The sequence below is a fragment of the Anneissia japonica genome, unplaced genomic scaffold (genome assembly GCF_011630105.1).
Source record: "Anneissia japonica isolate Jap-2015-1 unplaced genomic scaffold, ASM1163010v1 scaffold9_len2422644_cov172, whole genome shotgun sequence".
Lineage (NCBI taxonomy): Eukaryota > Metazoa > Echinodermata > Crinoidea > Comatulida > Comatulidae > Anneissia > Anneissia japonica.
In genome coordinates this window covers 1,269,376-1,276,137 of record NW_022758107.1, presented here as the reverse complement: position 1 = coordinate 1,276,137, position 6,762 = coordinate 1,269,376, and the positions used below count along the sequence as shown (strand labels likewise).

At 34.3% G+C, this 6,762-nt stretch overlaps 1 protein-coding gene across 1 annotated transcript in view; it reads right to left on the bottom strand.

Annotated features, from left to right (window-relative positions):
• LOC117125051 (fibropellin-1-like) overlaps positions 1-6,762 on the bottom strand; it is a gene marked incomplete in the record, with an annotated part of 28,281 nt that overhangs the window by 11,781 nt on the left and 9,738 nt on the right.

Genomic DNA, 6,762 nt, shown 5'->3' with positions numbered 1-6,762 from the left:
AACAACAACAACAACAACAACAACAACAATAATAATAATAATAATATAATAATAATAGTAATAGTAATAGTAATAATAATAATAATAATAATAATAATAATAATAATAATAATAATAATAATAATAATAATAATAATATAGATGATGATAAATAATGTAGTGAATTGAATAGTTTGGTGGTTAAGATGCTTGCCCTCCAATCCCAGGGTCATGGATTCAATTCCTGTCAGTGTTGCTGGATTTTTTCTCACGACCAAAACAACTCCACTCATCTCATATTGAGATTTAGTTTGTATAAAGCATCGTGTGTGTATGTTTGTCTTGTGTAAGGGATTGTCACCTACAAGTAGGACAGTGATATATTCGCTATTGACAATCCTTGGCACATGTATTGTGTGCCTAAATAAATAATAATAAAAAAATATGATGGAGGATGATAATATTAATCATAACATTATAATGATATTAGTATTATACACTCTTTTTTTTTTTATAAAAACACTGAGGTTGAAATAAAAACAAATTGAGGCTGGGGCAAAATGCCAAATGAGGTTTTTATTTTTTAAAATAGAAAAACCAACAAATCGTATCTGTACCTTATGTGGAGTAGTTGTGACTCTGTAATACCATCTATAATACTGTACAATAATATACTGTTGTACAATTATAACTTTTTCTATCATTAAAAAGTGTATAAAATAAGAACAAAATAAGAACAGTTAAGAACAAACAATAAGAAAAAAGGGAAAAAAGGAAGAACACTGAGACTGGGCAAAACCTTAATGGTTCTTATAAAAAAATGTATATTATTATGTTCATATTTCTGAATGGAATTTGATTACAGTAACAAAATGTATTATTAACAATAATATCTAACAACTGAATAATTTAAGTAAAAACAGGATCGTTTACTCAACTCGCGCCATATTGTACAATACTTGCAGTTCCAAGACATCCGCTATTAACGACTCAACGCGCTGCATTTTTATGATTTTATTAATTCTGAGGTAATTGAACAGAAAGACAATGTTTCCGCTGATAGTTAAAATGAACAAAGGAAGAACGGATCTTTAAGTTCACATCTCCAGAGATGGCGGATTAATACACAATAAGAGATTGAATACCTCAGACTACTATTCATTCACAAACAAAAATGGTGCTGCATATTTGATGGTTAATAAATTTTCAGTAAAATGTCTGTGTATTATGTATTTAAATTACAGTATATGCTGAGGTAATAGTCTCTAAGAATAAACTTTCAATTGGATTGATTTCAAAATCAAATTAAGTTAGACCTCCTAAGTCTACAAGTTTGAATTTAGTGAAAATCTAAACCAGAAATATATTCTGCCCCAATGTCTTACCATTATTGACATATATTGAGTTCATATTAATGATAAAATGATACTCCCGGGCGGATGCATAGGGTGCGATGGTTGTTGATGTCTGGATCCTCCACTCACCATCCTTAACATATTAGAGTGCTTTTTTGCTGTACAAATATTGGTTAAATAGACAGCTTTTTTTCCTTCTTTTTTTGGGGGGGGGGGGCTCATTTATGAGAATATTTTCCAGGCTAATATTTTTAAGTCAATCAAAAATGGGAGGGTGACAAGGCAGAAGACGGTTCCCCATTAAAACTTATGTTATTTTTACAGGCGTTCCCTTCCTGTAAAAATAATAACGATAATAATAATAATAATAATAATAATAATAATAATAATAATAATAATAATATAAATAATAATACTAATACTAATAATAATATAATGATAATAACAATAATGATAATAATAATAATAATAATAATAATAATAATAATAATAATAATAATAATAATATCAGTAACAGAGAATTGTTTTGATATATTTAATCTTTTTCGACAATTAGCATTTTAATTGCTAGAGTTTTGAGATTTTAGTTTCTGATTCTACAACATGATATTGGTTGTCTGTTGCCTATCATATAATTATATTATTATTATAGTGTCTATTAGTAGGGCTACATGCATGTGGTTTTGAATCAAATTACTGTAACAAAAACGCCAGCAAGTATATTATCTGCCAGTATCAAAATATTAACTTCGTGTTAAGTGATTACTGACACCAGCTTTTCATCGAAATGACTGGCGTCATTTTACATCCGGGTAAAGGAAACATTCTGGCTTCCCAGGTACTAATAATGTCGGCGTTAATATATCATTTTTGTAAGGGGAATATATGAGCTGATATTTATTAACTGGTTGAGGAAGTGTTGTTGGTGATAATGATCAACACCATTATTATTATAGACCTACGCCGATTTCCTTCGGGTCTCCTTATACAATACACCTTTTAGTTATACTTCTATCAATGAGCTATTGTATGCATTATTATGTCCCTGGTTTTACTTGTAATGTTATGTGTTATCAAAGCGGGATGCCAGTAAAAAGAAAACAAGGAAACACTTTGCTGACAGTTTCAGGATTCATTATAGCGTTGCTTTCCTCGTAAAACAGCAAACTATGGAAGAGAGAAATAAAACTGAAATATCCCCTTTTCGGCACCCGAGGTGATCGCTGCAAATAAACTAACTAATCTTGCAGGTTACCGTATTTGTTAGCCGTAATAATATGGGTTTGGACTAATACTTAATCCTGGGGTCTCTGATGCCTCCTACTTTTGTTATGAGTAAATGAGGTCCAAACATTATGGGAAAGATGCCTATTTTCATCTACTCCTCATGTATTAACCTACGTCAGTTGGCATTACGCCTAATAAAACGTGTTGGCTGATGTTACAACAATTTTGGGCCATTTACGCGGTTCTGAGACATCTAGAATTTTGGAGGGGATGATCTTTAATAATGAGAACATTTTCCTTTTTTCTTCCGTCGAGTCATGATCGACTGGAAGAGTGGAAGGAATGGGGCGGGGGGCAAGGTGATCGCTGCAAATAAACTAATTAATCTTGCAGGTTATTTGTTAGCCGTAATAATATGGGTTTGGACTAATATTTAATCCTGGTCTCTGATGCCTCCTACTTTTGTTATGAGTAAATGAGGTCCAAACATTATGGGAAAGTTATGCCTATTTTCATCTAGGCCTACTCCTTATGTATTAACCTACGTCAGTTGGCATTACGCCTAATAAAACGTCTTGGCTGATGTTACAACAATTTTGGGCCATTTACGCGGTTCTGAGACATCTAGAATTTTGGAGGGGATGATCTTTAATAATGAGAACATTTTCCTTTTTTCTTCCGTCGAGTCATGATCGACTGGAAGAGTGGAAGGAATGGTGCGGGGGGGGGGGGGGGGTCGGGAAAGAGGATGCTTGGCCTGTCCGCCGGGGTCGAGCCCCTCCCTCCATCACATTTGCAACCACTAAGACAGGCATATTATGGCGAAGAGGAAAATTTGAACATTGTAGCACATTGTTTATCCTCTCGACAACAGAATAAAGTCTACTAATATATATAGCTGCTGTTACGGTACGAAGGCATTTCAAAACTTTCAGAAAAATGTTCTATAAAATGTAAATTAACGATTTCTGTCTTTAGGAATATATGCATGTACGCCCATGCCTATTAATAAAGTGTCTTATAATATATTTTGCCCTAGCGGTCTAACATGATGGCGAGTCGAATGGCCGAGCGGTTAAGGCAGGAGCACGCAACCTACATCCATAATATCGGCACTTGTTCGAAGGGCACACTCGTCTGTTTTTCTGGTGGTAGAACAATCTTCTCGAACAAGTACTATAAACCATAGGCCCAGTGTACACAATTGTCCACTAAAGAACCCAGTACATCTTTCGAGACGAGTAAGGGTTACCTCGGTGTACTGGTCCATATCACAGCCCTACCCTCATCAAGATAAGGGTAGGCGTTGATGAATATCTGCATAGAATAAAATACAGTAGACAGGGGCGGATACAGGATTTAGCAAAAAAAATGGGGGGGGGGGCGCCAAAGTAAAATGGACGACCAGCCAAGGTACGAAGCACCGAGGGCATGGGCGGATGCAGCCTGCCAGAAAAAAAAGGGGGGTGTAATCTGCGAGCGAAGCGAGCAGCCTTAGGCTGGGGCCAGGGGGCCGCCCAGGGCCCCGGGCGGGGTCCAGAGGCAGAGCCCCTGGTGGGGTCGAAGGGGGCGAAGCCCCCTTGAAGCCCAGCACATTTGAGGAATATGAGGTTGTATTGAGTCGATTTTGACTATCTAGCATGGTAGTTTTCCGTTAACAAATAAATAAAAAAAAAAAAAAAATAGGTGTATGTCTTTTAAAAGAAATTTTAATATACAGGGTGCCTGCAATACGCAACTATGACATGTGTCACTTTATTAAAAGAGTAAGTCTACTGAAGAGGTGTCGTCAGTGGACACATATCAGTGTACTATGGTCACTGTGCATGGGGTTGTCTGACAGCACATACCTGCTGACCTCGATAGATAGTAGAGCGGCTAAGGAGAAAAATCGTGCACTTTTGGAAGAAAGCATGAAACTTTCTACAGTGATACTATGATACCTAAGGATAATTAAAAAAAAAAACTCCAGAAAATAATCCGCTCAATGGCCGCCATCTTGAAATTTAAAATGGCCACCAAAATATTGGATTTTTATCAATAATGTTTTTGATCTACTTGTTTATTTTATGATGCAAAAACGCTTCTAGACAGTCGAATACAAAATATTTTATTCGTGTATACATATACCACAGGTGGGCAAAGTGTGGCCCACGAAAATAAATTAAAAACCCTATGTGTGCGGCCAGCCAAGCAACATTGGCTAGAAAACATCTTATTGTTTACAGGCAAACGCCGATTATGTAAAAAAGTAACATTAAACTGAGAATAAAGTGGTGTAAAAGCAGTGGTTTGAGGATTTTGGAAACTCAATGGAAACATCAAAGTTTGGGTGGCATTTGCATGCAGTTTGAGTGCATTTAGCACTGTTTCTGTCATTATTTGACTAGTTATACCACAATGCTACGCAGCAACATTGATTCTATGTTACTTCATTATAATACAGGTATGCCTTCTAGAGTATTCTTTGGCAAACAGTATATCAACAAACAGTATAACTAAATTGTTTTTTTTATTTGGCAGGCTATTTCCGATACGATACTCACATCACTTTCCATTTATTCGATCTCTGTTTTCAGCATTATTTAATTATATAAACAGAGTGCTACACACAAAAATTAATTATATACATACATACATACATATATTATATATATATATATAAATATATATATATATATATATATATAATTATGCATATTTGAAAATGATATCTAGTTTATTCGATATTATTGCCTTCATACCATTACTTGAATGTGATATTTAATTTATGTCTACATAATTTCATTTATGCTAAAGTTATCTATATACCTTTATTAATTTTTCTTGATTTTTCTTTTATTTCTTTTTACTTTCTCCATTATATTCATTTTCTATTCATTTTCTTTTCTGTTTCTTTTCCTTTTAATATTTACATATGTGTTTATATACCATTTGAAAATGATAATTAGCCATCTCATAGACATGAGGTATATTCGATATTAGTGTCTTCACACCATTAATTTTAATATTTGACTTATGTTTACATAATTTCATTTATGCTAAAACTAGCTTTAATATAGATGATTTTTAATATCTGCATCTATCTCTCTCCCCAGGGAAGATTTGAAGACCGAGTAGACTCAAAATCGAAGAGGTTTTAGGTTTTAATTCAAAGAAAATACCACTATGGCACTTGCCACCTAATTTTCGCCTCGGATTTTTTCCGCTAGAAGATTTCTTTTCCATTCAGCTATTTTCCAGGCTTTTTCTTAAGGCTGTTTTCCAACTGCTATTTACCCCCCGGCTATCTTGTCCCAGTATTTTCCGTTGTATTTTTCTTCCTAGTTTTCCAACTGAATGTTTTCATCAGTTTACCGTATCTATTGTGTAAGGCGGAACACATTATTTGTTTATGCTTTTGTTTTTGTTTTGTAAGGTTACATCATAAATGTGTGCCGATAATAAAAAGCCTTATCCAATCAATTAACTGATGGCCGCCAAAATAATTAATTTTTGGTGCATTTGAAATACTAATGAAGCCAAAAGACTCATTGTAGAAACGTGATTTTAAAAAGTTTGCTTCCGTGTTCACACAAAAAACAAGAAACCTCATTGAGTACTCTTTTGGACTATAAGCACACCTATATCCTGGTCGGTCTATATATCCTACTTATGTTTTGCTGCATCAGCTAATAATAATCCGTCAAGGAGTGGAAATATTATTTTCACCATTAAGAATGTCTGGTAGTGGCCATTCTTGTACTATGCCGAACATTTTCCAGTAGGTTTTATTGGGTTAATTCACAAGCTGATCTATTATGACATTCAATTGGTGTGATATGTGCTGTAAATATGAATACATAGGCTAAAATTAATTATTTTGGCGACCATATTAAATTTCAAGATGGCGACCATTTTGAAATTTAATATGGTGGCCTTCTGACATAATTTCTGATGGCTGTATGGTAGTCCCTGTTATGGAAAACATGTGCAACGGTCTTTGATTGACAGTGCTAGGTACTGTAGATATGAATATTGACAAAAATATCATTAATTTGGCTCCCATCTTGAAATCCAATATGGCGGCGCCATCTGACATAATTTCTGATGATTGCATTACACTCCTTGATATTGAAAACATGGGTAATGATCTTCAATTGGCAATGACATGTGCTGTAGATATGAATATATTGGCTAAAATCAATTATTTTGGCGGCCA